This window comes from Xyrauchen texanus, chromosome 14 (assembly GCF_025860055.1).
Source record: "Xyrauchen texanus isolate HMW12.3.18 chromosome 14, RBS_HiC_50CHRs, whole genome shotgun sequence".
NCBI classification, from domain to species: Eukaryota; Metazoa; Chordata; class Actinopteri; order Cypriniformes; family Catostomidae; genus Xyrauchen; species Xyrauchen texanus.
The window spans coordinates 2252844-2269583 of NC_068289.1; the positions used below are offsets into that span (position 1 = coordinate 2252844).

General features: G+C 40.7%; 1 protein-coding gene across 1 annotated transcript in view; it reads right to left on the reverse strand.

Moving 5' to 3' along the window:
* LOC127654655 (zinc finger E-box-binding homeobox 2-like) overlaps window positions 1–10041 on the reverse strand; it is a 71790-nt gene extending 61749 nt beyond the window's left edge. Inside the window, exon 1 of the mRNA XM_052141905.1 lies at window positions 9925–10041. The gene's annotated coding sequence lies outside the window, so the exon portion shown is untranslated. The remainder of the gene's footprint in view (window positions 1–9924) is intronic.
* Window positions 10042–16740: the final 6699 nt, after the last annotated feature.

Consider the following 16740-nt stretch of genomic DNA (forward strand, 5'->3'; position numbering starts at 1 on the left):
CAGGCACTGTAAAGCTAACTTACATTTCACCCACATACTTCTGATCCCATATGATCCTTTGTCTTATTTATAACGAGATTATTCTGTTCTTTCCAACTATGTGCCTTGCATTTCGTTTTGTAACATTTTTTTAGGATTTCATTATTACAACAAGTTGGCATATATTTGTTTTGGAATCACTGAAAGAAAAAAAAAAAGAAAAAAGTGTTGTCTTTTGTTTTTAAAAAGATAAAAGATAAAGATATTTTTTGTATTATTTGTATAGCGCTTTTAACAACACTCATTGCTTCAAAGCAGCTTTACAGAAAATGCTACTGTAATGTCTGCAATGTCTTAAAGGGACAGTTCACTCTAAAATGAAAATTATCTCATCATTTACCCTCATGCCATCCCAGAGGTGCATGACTTTCTTTCTTCTGCTCGATTTATAGAAGAATATCTCAGCTCTGTAGGTCCATACAATGTAAGTAAATGGTGACCACATTTTTAAATGGTAAATGGTCTGCACTATATAGCGCCTTTTTAACCTTAGTGGTATTCAAAGCGCTTTACACTGTGTTCCATTCACCCATTCACACACACACACACATACACCAATGGCGGCAGAGCTCCATACAAGGTGCTAGCCTGACATTGGGAGCAACTTCGGGTTTAGCGTCTTGCCCAAGGACACTTCGGCACGTGGAGTCGTGTGGGCCAGGATTCAAACCACCAGTCCTGTGATTAGTGGACAACCCGCTGTACCACCTGAGCCACAGCCGCTTAAAGCTCCAAAAAGCATGTAAAGACAGCATAAAAGTAATCAATAAGACTCCACTAGTTTAATCAATGTCTTCTGAAGGCATGTAATCCATTTTAAGTAAGAACAAACCTAAATATATCTCCTTGACGGCTCCTTGGCGATCATGACTTCAAGCTTGATTACACATCCTAGTACCATCTAGTGCACTGCGCATGAGTCAAGCACTAGGAAGAGTAATCAAGCTTAAAATCATAATTGGGCCTAGAGACTGCAATGGCAAGGTATAAAGTGAAAAAGGAGTTACATTTTGGTTTGTTCTCACCCAAAATCGATTGCAGCACTTGAGAAGACATGGATTGAACCACTGCAGTCATATGGATTACTTTTATGCTGCCTATATGTGGTTTTTGGAGCTTCAAAATGTTGGTCACCATTCACTTGCATTGTGTGGATGTACAGAGATAAGATAAAAATCTTCATTTGTGCTTTGCAGAAGAGTGAGTAAATCATAGAAATTAAATTTTTGGGTGAACTATCCCTTTACAATTCTCACTAAGAAGTTTAAATGAAAAACATGATTGAAAAACATGCTTTAAATATTATGGGTCTTTAGGCCTCCAGTGAGCAAGCCAAAGGTGATTGTGGCGAGGAACCCAAAACTCTATAAAAAACAGCTACTGATAATGTAGTTGTGAATGTCTTTTTCTAGTGAAGTAAAATGTGAAATGATTGAAAATAGAATAACATTAACCACTGAAGCACCAGAGAGGCTTGAGAACGAGTCAATCTATCACAGCATTTGTTAGACATTTCCTGTTTCATCATCAGTCTGTGGGAGTTTATTGCTTTCAGAAAACATGTCAGCAGGGAATGAAATCCTGCCTTCAAACGACACTGCAACACCAATAGAGTTGGTCAGGACATCAGATATTGCTATTATTGATCTTTCAGTTGGAGATATCAGGGCGAAGGCAACGATGAAGGGTATTCATCTTTAATGTAGTTCTAATAAACTAGTTTGGCCTTATAATTGCACCAGCCCTAGTTTGAACCCAGAACATCGACTGCATTACAAAATACCTGTGGGCAAAGGACAGAAAGAAGGAAGTTCTGCCACATCATCTAAACTGCCACCGTTCTCTCGTGTAGACTTGAGAGACATGGTTTAGTCAAGACAAAGTGAGTGTAAATCAGCAGATTCTTGGAAATATAAAAGAGAACTGAGAAAATGAGTCATCAAAAACTTGAGAAAAGGTTGACCATACTGCAACCACGTGAGCACCTAGTCCACCAGGGTGACACTGGAAACAACTGAACGACTTTCATGACACCTATCATGCTGCTGTATCTCATATTATCATTGTCAACACTCTCTATCTCTCTCTCTCTCTCTCTCTCTCTCTGCATGATTTCCACTTCCTCAGTTTCTGAGCTGCTGTACTTCGCCTAATGTCAGTTAGCACGAGGAGGCTCTAGGTGCTGGTCAAACCAGACGAGGTGCCTTGACGTACACACCCAAACGTCCCTCCCCTGCATCCCACAAGCCTGACCTAATCCAGCTACAGCGGCTGTCAACATAAACACTAATCTGAGTGCATCTATGGCAACATTACCAGTCTAAGTGCCAAAGAGAAGAGTGGGGGACGGCCATGGCCTAATCCAGGGGGGAAAGTACAGATTAATAATAGACCTTGGAAATATAACACTATTTTAGGGAGGGGAGGTCAGGGCTTGGTTTCACCCAAAATTGAATGAGTGACATGCAGGGGCATATGGTTGCTCTATCAGCTTACAAAATAAAGGAGGATTAGTGCTTTTGGACGGGGATCTATGACATGATTACACTTGTGTATTGGAAAAGATGTCTGTTCAGGAGCTACCCTTTGTTTAACAATCATCAGAATGTTTTTTTTAGGGGCTTATGATACATTGAAGTGCAGTTATTGTGCTAAAACAGCACGTTCTATCAGTCTAAACACTTAGAGGTGGAGACACAGCTCTATATGACATACTGTATGTATATGAATACAGTTTAAACCATGATACATTATTGTATTTCTTGATCATTTGACCTGAACATAACACGACTCTTCATTCTGAATCCTATAGTGTGTGCAGCAGGAAAGTGACCTCCTGACCCTTGAAAAGACATCCCTTAGGACCGCACCAAATGGCAGGCACACCTTAGCCCCTGTATGATTCAGTTTTGTTCTGATCACTGCTTTAATATGGTGTAACGGGCCTTTTCCTGTGCAGGTTCCTGTTTAGAGGCTTTCCTGTAAATGTCATTTTTCTTCCCACTTAACTTGGTTTTCATATAGAATGAATTTAAGGTTCAGGTAACTAAATGCCAGTAAACATAACTCCGATTTTCTCTTGAAATATTATTGTTTCTGCTGTTGTTAATAATGCTTAATTGCATTGACGCAAATTGAGATCAAACAGCTCAAATAAAATCATAACACTACGTCAGTCATTGACGGCCTCATGCAAGGACTCGCTATTTTGGATTCACTATATGTGTAACGGGAGCCAGCTGGTAGATAGCTGTGCAGTGTGTAAACCTCACTCTCCTGACCTCAAGAGGTGCTCTAGCGACTGACGCAGCCTCCTTATTAGAGCACCCACCTCCCACGCCGGAGACCTAGGTTCTAGTCCTGTACGGAGCGGGTAGAACAAGAGTGTCACATTGGTGCCGTGACCCGGATGGGAGTGAGGTTTAGGGGGGTGAGTGTAATGGGAGCCAGCTGGTAGATAGCTGTGCAGTGTGTAAACCTCACTCTCCTGACCTCAAGAGGTGTTCTAGCGACTGACGCTAGAGGCTGTAGCCTTTAGCCTCCTTGTTAGAGCACCCGCCTCCCATGCCGGAGACCTAGGTTCAAGTCCTGTATGGAGCAGGTAGAACAAGAGTGTCACATATGCAACGCATAATTTCAATTAATTTAAACCCATTGCATACTGTTCAGGACACTCTAAGGAGTCATTTAAGGGTTAAACTTCTTACGCACATAGTCATGTGACCAAACCCCATGGCACTGCTTCTATAGGCGTAGCCCCAATTAAGCACCTTTACGTGCTGTACTGTGCAGCATCATAACAATAACATTGCATCTCTATTACACTTTATGCTTACAGTTTTACCCACAGAGCCTCATATATGGACCCTCTACGGCTTACCAGATTTGGACCCCCCAGCACGCAGAAGAGTATGATGAAGCGGGTTAAGCCTAAAGATACCTTTTACCCGTCTGCGCCCCACTATGATTGTTGTAATTCCATCTATCCCCAGCCATCCATCTATCCAACAGTCCCTCCCTCCATCCTTTTCTCTCTTCCCCCACCTCCTCTAATACATCTTTAGATTAAGGTAGACCAAATGTCACCAGCGGAGATTACCATACCTACTAAGCTATTAACATTTATGGCCCAGGGAGGGATTAGTGTACCTAGCTGGCTATTAGTGTTTGATCGAGTCGAGTGACTAATGTGAGTGTCATGAGCAAATGCAGCACAGTCTGGGCTGAAACCCAAACTTCAACACCTGTCAGGAGTCAAGGGTGTTTGCCGTTCCTCCACGCACCTGTTGTGGGTCTATCAAACTGTGGGGCCGTCGTGATCCATGTCAGGTGGTGACATTCAGATACACACTCTTGCACGCAGGCACACACTCACATGCACAATCATGATCTCCCTCACAGGATGCCTGACATAAGCTGCATCAGTAAATCCCCACAGCAACACACCTACGCTCGATTTTCTTGGCAGTTTATGTCAGTGGAACAAGAGAGCTGTTTACAAATGACAAGAATTCTGCGACTTTTAAAAAATGACGTGAATGCAAATTAATCAATCAAACCAAATCTTAATTTGTGAGGCATTTTTTTATTTACATTACTTGGCGATAGCTGCACGTGTGTTTTTTCACGCACCACTGCTGCAAGCGGTGCAAAGAGATGTAGGTTCAGATATATTTTGATTTCATTTTGAGTCTGGTCTGTAAAAACTGACTGAATGCAAAAGAACCACAATATCATCATATGATTTATGGCTCATTTCTGTCAATTGCTCATTAAACTATTTACTCCAGACCTGAATAAATACTGTTGACTAATGTATTCCCATTTTTATAATGTTGACAAATATCTTGGTGTATATTAAAGTAATCGTCAATGAAACAAATTACATCAGTATTGACAAATACATATATTGTTGTTCCAAATAGAAACAATATAAAACTTAATACTGTAAGAAATGTAAATAAGATAAAGGGGAACAAGTATAAATTACTAATGCAAAGACAAAAACATAATAAGCAGTGAATGCCCATGGGTGGTAGATGTATGCAAAGTGAACTAAAGTAAGAAAACACACATGTGCAAAACAGCACGGAGTATTCATAGCACGGCCGTAACCACAATATACATTGAGGGGGATGAGCCCCAATAATCAGATATGGCCAAATGCCCCCCAGCCCCCCAACTAATTTGATTAATATCCTTGTTGCTGTCCTGCTGCAGTCCATTATGTGCTGCTTTATTATTGTCATGAAGTTGTTGCAGGAATAACAGGTTTAAAAAAGTTAAAATTTATCGTGCAAAGTTAGTCTAACACCACTCGTCAATGTCATGGGACTCTTGGAAGAGAGCAGCGTTAGGATTCTTGAAGAGGAGAAAAACAATGAGGGGCAACTTGAGGGCAGTAAATCATTTTGTGTATTTTCTTTTTGCTAGACAGCTGATTTTGGTCCTATTTAAAAACTTTAAAGCCTTTATTCTGAAAATTATGCATTTAACGCATTTACTACTGTTACGGCCTTGATTCATAGATCATTTCATCTTAGCTGAGCAGAAGCAAATGAGCAAATGTGCTAAAGTTTATTTCAAAGGTCAAAATATGTGGGAAAGGTAATGAAACTCTTACTGGAAACTGTGCAGTGCCGACTGATACAGCTAAACAGACTATTTAATTGTAATGAACCTGTACCTTTCATTTCCATTGAAATGTCCATATCTAGAGTTTAGAGTAATCACTTATTTGAATAGTAATGATTGAATTAGTCAAATCAATTGTTACATTATTGCAATATTCTTGTATTCTTGCACAACAGGCCTTTGCCTCATTTGCCCATATTTATACTGAAATGAAAGAAAATGCCAAATATATTGGTTTCAATTTCATATTGTGCAGTGTAACAGTACATATCAAAACTCTTGTGTTCATTGCAAAAGTGAAAAAGTCTGCATTGCAAGTTCATTGCAAAAGCCCTTATATTACTCTTTGAAGTGTTACTGAAAAGTATAAATAACAGTAACTTGTTGATAACCTCAAGGGAAACCGACATGAATCGGATAAGAAATTGCCATAGTTGTCTCTGTCCCAGAACACAATTATAAACTGGACAATAAATACATTTGCTAAATGTTTGCATATGAAGTTTAGCTTAAGTTGTTGTCAGTTAAAAGACAGAGGTAAAGACGGTTGTGAGGGGAAATATTACAGTGATATCACTTCAAGTGTTGCAGAAGCCACAATGAGCTCAGAATCGTAATCATTGGCATCCAGAGTGATGTGTCAAGGTCCTGTCAAGCAGAAAAAGAGACAGGCTGTCAGGTCATGGCTAAATTTACTCTCGAGCTGATCTCTGGTGTTTCCTCAGGCCTGTCATGGCTGCCCTCAGGTTTGCCGATAAAGAAGGCCGGATACTCAAGTGTCTTGACAACTTTGACAAAGGATAGGAACCGTAGGTGTGTGTGTGTGTGTGTGTGTGTGTGTGTGTGTGTGTGTGTGTGTGTGTGTGTGTGTGGACAGCGCTGGTGCTCAGTGTCCCCGAGCTCAAGAGAAGAATGATACAGGAAATCTGCTCACTCCAGATGTACTGAAAGAGCATGGAAAGAGATTTGTCCTTCCAAGCATACATTTACAAGTTCTCAGTTGCAAGGTCTGCCGAGACTGTGAGCACCTGTGTTCGATACAAGCACAGCACTTTATTATCTCCAGATTGGGCAGGATGTAATATGCAAGATGGAATTTCTTCTGTGGACCAGGTGATATAATAGATACATGTAAAATAAGTATTTTATATAATATTATACTGGCATTAAATTAAAGACTAGGTAGATATTGTACAAAGACAGACAGACAGACAGAAATATTCACTGGAGTAAAAAAAATGTGACAACTAGCCCCAGTCTATCATCACTATCATCTAGATATGGAAGTGCAGCGTAGTTCTAGCGGGAAGACCAGCAGTTGTACATCATCACATCATTAGCTGGGTAACTCCTAGCCAATCGCACGTAAGCCAATGCTTTATAAGTCTGCTCACAATCTATCACATTGCTGTTTCGGTGTGCTAACACTGCAACCTCCACCACCCCACCACCACCAGTTGAGCCCTGTCCCGCAGGGGGGTAGGCTCCTCGCCCCTGCCTCCTATCTCCGGCAGGACATGACGGCTCCGGGTACAACTCCCTCCGACTGCCGGACGGGGCCTACACCAAAGAGAGAGACATCACCTCCCGTTTTACATCTATCAAATAAATGGCATCTCAAACCTCACTCAAGCCTGCGTGTCTTCCCGATAGAAATATAGTTATATCCATGTCATTTATATCTAAAGTTTACAGTTCACAGTTTAGAACTGTTGACAAACACTGTCTATGCACATATATAATATCACATACTGTATGTTTGCGCATCACTATAGCGCTCAGCGTTATGGCTCAGCTTTACCTTTGTCTTCAAGCGCAATTATAGACACCAATTAACACATAAAAAAAAGACAATTAATTTAGTAACACTCTAAAAGGTTGCATTTGTTAACTACATTAGTTAACATAAACAATGAACGATACATTTTCAGCACTTATTAATTTGATCCTATTCTACTTGTATTTGTTAGCATTAGTTAATGCACTATGAACTAAAAATGAACAATAGCATATTTATTAATTTCCATTAGCATAAATTAATACATGCATGTTATATGATACCCTATATGATACCTAATGCATTTACTAAAGTTAACAAATAGAACATTATTGTTAAGTGTTACTATTAGTTCAAACCTTCACTCACACTCCTCTCTTCCTTTCTTTCTCTCTATGCCACATGTGCTTGTGTATGACACAAGATCCGGGCAACAGAAAAGGTGCACAAACTCAGTAAGCTCGGGCCTGTGTTAGACCATCTTAACCGGCACTCAGGAAACAGCAGAGCTAATCTACAGGGGGAAACAGCGAGGTGAAGCTGGTGGGCTGAAGAGGGAAGTCTGCAGGAAGTGACTAGCCTCTGATTACTGTACACACGGCTGTCACGGCCATCATCACCTCCCTCTTTACCCTCTTAGTGAGTGAGTGTGTGTGATCACCGTCTCCCCATGGTTCCCTCTATGTGTTTGTGTAAAAGAAAGTGTTTGAAGTATTTTTGTCTATGCAATTAATTTCAGCACCTCTTTTGGTTTCTTTGTATTTGTGTTCACGTGTGTGTGTGTGCGTGCTGAATAAGGGGAGGTATGAGGCACATTATCAGTGGCCTGCTCCCAAACAAAAATGCGTTCAAGCCATGATAGTCAAACAAAGTGGCAACGGAATATGCTGGAATATGACAGAACTCAGCAGTTGAAACCCATCTTCTACAGACACAAACTAAGAAAGAGTGCATAACACACCAACCATATTTAAATACTAATTACATGTTTGTGCATTTAGAAGAATGTAAAGAATGCACTTGGGTGCACTCAATGTTTTTTGGGTATGTTTCTCTGCAGCAGTCTCGAACATTGAATTGACACGTATCGAGGAGATGAATCAGCATCACAATTCTCCCCTTACCAATGCCATGAAGAAGCTTTATTCGTAGTGAAGCATGATTACATGTATACAGTGAGCAAGATTGTCTGATAGCAGGGGGCTATGGAGATAAATTGTTGTTCATCTGACTCTGTGTGATTCAAATTAGAACCCCAAAAGTCCAGTTAGCTCAGTTAATTAAGAACAAATGTAACAAAAAAACAAACAAACAAACAAACAAAAAAATCTAAAAACTAATCAATACACGAATCTAAGACTCACCAAAATGCCCAGCATATACATAAAGTTATCTTCAGTCTTGACGCCCTCTTTTGGAGTTGGTGAACCTCCTTTTAGAGTAACCACGCCCCCTTCCAGATTAACCCCTCCCACTTTTGGAGACCCCGCCCCCATTTGGAGATCTCTGGCCTGCAGCTATACCTACTTGACCACAACCAATGACTAAGCAAGTCTAATGAACAATATTCAGTGACTAATAAACCACATGTAGCACCTATTTAATTTCACTTTCACATCTAAAAGTTTGAAAGATTGTCTGCTTTTATGTGGCCTTTATGTGATGTTTTCTGCTTCAAATATTTGGTCACCATTCACTTGCATTGAAAGGACATACAGGGCTGAGATATTCTTCATTTGTGTTCTGCAGAACAAAGAAAGTCATACATATCCGTGATGGCATGAGAGTGAGCAAATGATGAGAGAATTTTAATTTTTAAGTGAACTGTCTCTTTAAATCGGAAGGAAAGGCTAATGTATGACTGATACTCTATATATGACTCAATAGTAGTATGGACTACTTTTATAAAACTTTTATGATCCTTTGTTAAGCTTGTAAGCTCCAGCCCCCATTCTTTGTAATATCATGGAAAAAAAGATGAAGTATGCTAATCCAAAACTATATTAAAGATTATGTTACTTTCTTTGAACAATCTATTGGAAAATACTGGAACACATTTTTAAAGTAACCCTCCCAACACTGTTCATAAAGCTTAAAAACTGTTTTATTTTTAAAATGTCATCCACTGTGACAAATAAAGTATATCAGGCCCTTACATCTGTTTTTTCACTTGTCATGTTCATGTGTTAACTGTAAATCTATCTAAGAATTGTGAAAAAATCCTGTTACCGTTATGAGGATAACAACACTGAGAAGAAAGAAGATATTGCCTTGATCATATGTCAGCTCTTTTGTAAAGCTCCCAGACTGCCACAACAAGGAGAAGATGCGTGTTTGATCCCCCACTGTTGTCTGAATCACAACAGAGAGAGAGAGACAGACAAACAGCGAGAGGGAGAGAGACAGGGGGAGTAAGAGAGTGAGAGAGTGAGAGAGAGAGAGAGAGAGAGAGAGAGAGAGAGGATTAGGTTTACCTGTAAGGAGCCTGTCAGGTAGATTTAGCTGCAGAGATGATAAGCGAGGGAGTGTGTAGGAGGACGAAAGCAGGAATGAATGAGCATTTCACAGCGCTGTCGGGCAGACAGGAGAATAAAACACTATTTCTATCACAACATCAGGTTAGTCTGTTGGAGAGAAGTTCGACTGAGTTAAACAGGATGTCATGTTATCAGGAACTGCTGAAGGGAGTGAGGGAGAATGAGAGGGAAGAGGAAAGATAGAATGTAGTTATGCCTTTGAAACTGACCAGAGCTGTGGCTTTTGGCTCAGAAAACCATGGGAATAGGTTAGGAGTGATAAGCTAATAATGTTAAGTTTACAGCAATGCTCCTAATATCCTAAAAACAAACATTCTCCATTGTCATGTGCAGAGAGCAGTGTAAATTATTCATCGTTTGTAAGTTAAACTTTTATTTATTTATTTTTCCTTACTCTTTTATATGGCAATGTAAAGCACTTTAACTAACTTTAAACTATTGATAGCACACCAAAGCATCAGTGTTTACATTTTCAGGGGAATTAACAAATTATTTTCTTATCTCTGAATGTAAAGCAGGGATAGAAGTGGAGTGGTGGTGGCGTAGTGGGCTAAAGCACATAACTGGTAATCAGAAGGTTGCTGGTTCGATCCCCACAGTCACCACCATTGTGTCCTTGAGTAAGACACTTAACTCCAGGTTGCTCCGGGGGGATTGTCCCTGTAATAAGTGCACTATAAGTCACTTTGGATAAAAGCGTCTGCCAAATGCATCAATATAAATAAATATAAAATTTAGAAGAAATTATTTTAACTTCGAAAAGAAAATCACACACTTCAACTTTAACTGCTAATAAAATAATGACACTTATTTGTGCTGCAGATCTGGACTTTGCTCGCTGGTCTGTGATTTACTTCAGAGAGTTGACAAATATTCAAACATTTAGTATTTTTGTAAATTGTGGTCATCCAGTGCAGCCACAAATATGTAGCATTTGGACATTTTGGTTTGGAAGAGCAACGGAGTGTGAGCACTCTCGGCTGAAGGATTACACGTTAATTTGAGCTCTCAGAAGAAACAGAGGACTTCAGAATTAAAGTGCACAAAAGGAAAAGTCAAATGCAGAGCAATTTTCAACATTACGGCAATGGACGTATTTGTGAGAGTGCGTGTCAGCATGTGTGTGGGTGTTGTGTGTCCTTTTTAGTCTAGAACAAACCTTAAGAGTGGATGCTCTGGCAGGTCATGTTAATGCTGTCAGCGCTGCTTTGGTTTATGTCCATCTTCCTGGAAGCTCCGCCTCCCTATCACCACTTAAGCTAGCCCTTCAAATGTCTCCTGTCCTCATGCATGTTCCTCTCAGTTTTTTCTCCTATACTGTAGCTATTTACAAAACAGCATTCTTCATTTGTCTGCTACCTGGGACATACTGTATGTGTACAGTTCTTGTGGTTCACAAAAATAATATCAGCAGAAAGGAAAGGATCAGACAGAATGCATTCAGTAATTTCTTTGAAACTTGCTAAAGAACACACTAAGAAGAACATACTTTCTAGTTCTCTGAATAAAATTCTAACATGTAGTGTAGAATTGGCATAATAATATATCCGAAATAAGACCCCACTAGAGTCAGAAATTCCTCAGAATTTTATAGTGAAAGGTCAGACATTTTAATTAAACAAATTGAATACTGACAATCGATTGTTCTCCATTCTGATATGCAGTGTAGAGAAAAAATTTAAATTAAAATATAGACTCTTAAAACTGTATGAAAGTCTTTGCATAAAGAAACATCTAACCACGTTGCATTTATTAAAATAAAAAGTTGTTTATTAATAAATGTTAGGTTTTGAAAAATAGAACATTATACAGTATATTGCTCCAAATTAAGACTGTAGAGTGGAGGAGGGCAGGGCCGGGCTGGAACAATGCACGCTCGGTCCCCAATCAGCCTGATGGGGGCGCACGATGGATAAAGGTGGCCAGTGATGACGGTTCGAGAGAGAGAGAGAGAGAGAGAGAGAGAGAGAGAATGACACGGAGCTGCTCTGTGATTATGTTTGTGTGTTTTTCATTCAGTTTTTTATTAAAACTATTATTTATATTGCCAAGCCGGTTCTCGCCTCCTCCTTTCCCTTAACCCGCATTTTCATTGGTGCCAAAACCCGGAAGAGAGGAGGGATGCCCGTTGTGGAGTCCTCGACACTGCCATCCACCCAGGGGAGCGCCGCAGTCATCCACCGGGGGACAGAGTAGCCTGACCGCCCAGACGCGGGGAACGGCCGCCATCCGCGAGACGAGTGGGGACTGGACTCCCCGACCGCCTGGAACGATGGAGCCGCTGCCAGGGGCGGAGGAGTGCCCTGCCGTCCCCCAGAAACGCAGAGGGGTTGAGAGGACCACCGTCCGCGTCGCGACTCCCCGACCACCTGGAACGGTAGGGCTGCTGTCAGGAGCAGAGGAGTGTCCCCATGAGTCGACGGGAACGCGGAGGGGCATTCTGTCCACTGGGGGTCGTAGGTCTCACTCCGGTCTGCTCGCAGAGGAGCAGCTGCCATCCGCATGAGATGGTGGAGGAGTGATCGAGGACCACGCGACGGTGCATCAGACAACCATTCTCTCTGTCGCTCCGTGTTGGCCTTTGTCCTTTGCCTATTTGTTTTTTGTTGTTTTTACCCTCCTGCCTCCTCCCAGGTCAAGAAAGGCAGGGATGACCTGCTGGCAGACGGGTCCCGGAGAGGAGGGGGGCGAGTGTAGGTCATGCTGTGGGCTCCCCGGACTGAGGCAACGCCGGGAGGAGTGTAGAGCGGAGGAGGGCGGGGCCGGGCTGGAACAATGCACGCCCGGTCCCCAATCAGCCTGTTGGGGGCGTACGAGAGATAAAGGCAGCCACTGACGACGGTTCGAGAGAGAGAGAGAGAGAGAGAGAGAGAATGACATGGAGCTGCTCTGTGTTTATATTTGTATGTTTTTTGTTCAGTTTATTATTAAAACTATTATTTATATTGCCAAGCCAATTCTCGCCTCCTCCTTGCCCAATAACCGCTTTACAAAGACCAAATGTGTTTGGATACTTTCTGTTTGTCAAACCTTAGTAGAACATGCCCAAAGTTAATGTGATGAACTACACCTGTGGTTTTCTGCTAGAACAGCTGTGTGAAGTAGAGAAACTAAAAATTACCTTGGCACCAGTATCATTTTCTTACCCTTATGCCATCAAAGATGTGTTTGACTTACTCTCTTCTGCAGAACACAAACAAAGATCTTTAGAAAAATATCTCAGCTCTGTAGGTCCATACAAAGCAAGTGAATGGTAATCAGCTCCAAAAAGCAGATAAAGTCAGTATAAAAGTAATCCATCAGACTCCAGTGGTTTAATCCTGAAGTGATCCAGTTGTTTTTTGGTGAAAACAGACCAATTCCTCTTTCAGTGTACATGTTGCCATTGCAGTCTCAAGGAACGATCATGATTTCAAGCTTGATTACAATCCCTAGTGCTTGGCGCATGCAGAGCACCAGATGGCCCTTTAGGAAGTGTAATCGAGCATGAAATCATGATCGCCAACCACCAAGGAGTTACATTTTGGTCAGTTCTCACCCCAAACCAAATCGCTTGAAGGGATTAATTAAACCACGGGAGTCTGATGGATTATGTTTATGATGACTTTATCTAATGTTTGTTGATTCAAAGGCCTGATCACTATATACTTGCATTGTGTAGACCTATGGAGCTAAGCTATTTTTTATAATAAAAATCTTTGTTTGTGCTCTGTAGAAGAGAGAATGTTATACATATCTGGGATGGCATGAGGGTGAGTAAATGATGAGAGAATTTTAATTTTGGGGTGAACTATCCCTTTAAACATCTTATGAAATCAGTGTTTCTGGCTTGATGGTCGGCAAGCTAAGCCAGAGTCATATTACCAGCCATCCTGTGTTAGGTGTTCCATTTTAACTGTAAACCCCAAAAATCAAGCCAAAGTAAACAAGAGCCAAAGCAACTTTTGTGAGAGGGAACGGGACTCCTTTATGGCTGATTATCTGGATCCATATTACTTGCATTTAAAAAGCCCTGCTGTTCACCAGGGACCCATCCAGAATCTGGACAAAGTGTTAAGGCTATTGTGTTAACACACTGCTGGAAGGCACTGCTACTTCTGTCAATGGGCCCAGCTACAAATGTGTTTGTGTCTGGGACCGCCTAGCCAGTTTCAAAAACCAAAAGAATTAATGCTTAAATTCAAGCGGGAGTCATCTTCTGTTGACCCAGCTCGTTTCATTACAGTAATGAAATTTCACTCTTTGATGTGCCGTCATGGACTGGTATAGCTTGTGTAAGTTTTAGAAGCGTAGAATATTGGCATAACGCTACATGTCTGGATGATTGAACATCCTAGGTTACAGGTTTTTAATGATATATAATATGAAGCCTCTCCTCTAATAACACAAGCCTCAGTTTTTGATGCCAACACAATGGGCGCTAGACATTATAACAAGTGAGACAGTAATATGCTAATTAAAGCTATTGTCACAAAATGTGAAAGTTTTGAGACTGCATTTTGCGATACACACCCAGTATGACTAAACTCTTTGTTGAACAAAAGTCACCCTAAAAGTTTAATTGGATGACGAGGGCTCTGCCAGTCTTTTACTGAAGTGCACACTGGTTGTCTTTATCCATATTGTTTATATAGAAATCGAAGTTGGTTTTGGGCATCGAATCAGGGAAGTGTTCTCGGCCTCATGTTGTTCTTGGATTTTGTCCTGCTGAGATCTTTCTTTCCTGCCACTCTTGTCATGTTCTTCGACTGTAAGGATACTACATGCTCTGAAGTTTCAATGAGGTTTGTATAGAATCAATGGCCTCAAGAAAATAGGTGTGAATCTGCAATAATATGGTGATTATTGCAAGTTAATTTAATTCGACCAATCACACAGCCAGAGTATAAACAGCTGCTTACCTCTACGTATCATTGAGAGTTTCCATCATCCCACCAACTCCACATCTCCTCCAATCTATTCCATCAATACTAATCCGGTCCGGGTGGGCGGGGGCATTCGAGCTCAGGTCAAGTCTTGATCCTCACTGCAGGATTACATTAATTGGCGAACTACTGAAATTAAGTGCCAATCACTTGCCACTAAATATGAAGCAGAAAAACAAATTTGTTTTGCTGAAAGTTGACTAGATTTTTTGCTGAAAGTATACCATGAATATACACTCACTGAGCACTTTATTAGGAACACCATGGTCCTAATAAACTGCCAGACGTTGTCTTCTTCATTTTAGCCCATTCGCCTCAAGGTTCTATGCTTTTCTGCTTACTACAAGTGTACAGGGTGGTTATCTGAGTTAGCGTAGCCTTTCTGTCCACACAAATCAGTCTGGCCATTCTCATCAACAAGGTGTTTCCGTCTGCAGAACTGCTACTCTCTGGATGTTTTTTGTTGTTTTTTTGGCACCATTCTGATTAAACTCTGGGACTGTTATTTGTGAAAATCCCAGGAGATCAACAGTTATAGAAATACTCAAACCAGCCCGTCTGGCACCAACAATCATCAAGTAAAATAAAATAATAATAAAAAAAAACACAGCCATTCAGATTGATTTAAGAGATTTTAAAAAATAAGATAAAAGATTTATATTAAAGACTAAAAAGAAGAAGAATGTATTTGATAATGATTAGGACTATTTGGACCTGCCTTTGACTTTTATGTCATGCAAACTTTACTGTCAGCATTCTCTATAATTTCTTTGTTCTGAAAAAAAGGAAGTGGTTAATAAATGAAAATATATCAGTTTGCCCAGCACATTGTCATGAAAATTTCACAATGGCATGAAAACATATCATATTATTAATTCTCAAAATAAATGTCATCTTGCCTTAAAGTACTGTGATTTACATTTGATGGACATATTGCCCTCTTTAGAATGGCAAGGTGATCTTTCTGCATTGTTTTGTGCATGCAATTGCATCTATTCCTCGTTGGAGGAATTTAGGTTTCTTTGGAGGCGGAATTCTTGAGGGACTTCTTGCATTTCTCCAAAAGAAGAAGTAAAAATGGAAGTCCACTAGATTTCTGATAGCTGGCACATTGTAGAGCGTGTATAATGGGGGGGATTTGGGGAATGTTGGGGAGGGGGTGGAATATACAGCAGCTTGTCGAATGATTGTGGTTTTTGTTGGCGGCGTGGATCAAAAAAGAAGTCTGGTGGGTTGGCTTGGAGGTGCCAGGTTGCTGGGACAACAAATCAGAGATGAAGCGTCTGGTATGTCTGACTGGGTACTCATCACTCACGGTAGAAACTGAGCCTGGCCTGAGTACACAGTGCCCTTACCTCCCACTGTAGTCTCTTGTTATAACAGACAATGTTGATAGAGTTTTCATCTACAGTTTGGAAATGCTACACCATGTATCTTCAGAAAAAGGTAGAGGCTTTTAGTTATGACAAAATGTGTTTAGCTTGGGACAGAGCCCTGAAGTGGTGGGTTTCATGGCAGATGCATGAAAATGTTTTCTTTGTTATTCTTCTTCCCATATGAGAGAAATTGTCACCACTGGTGGCTAATGTGGATATATGTAGCACACACACCTAGCAAAGAACCATATTTTTGATTCAGTAGATGGATTTAGGACAGGAAGAACTGTAAGGACATTCTTTGAGGGCTAAACTAAGATCGGCTTTATTTGCATGTGTAGGAGCTGTGTGTATAGAGAAGGTAGAAACCACAAACCCACTTTTCATATACATACGATGAATGCATTATAAAGATAAATATTGTGTAATGTGGATCTGCATCACAAGTGTAC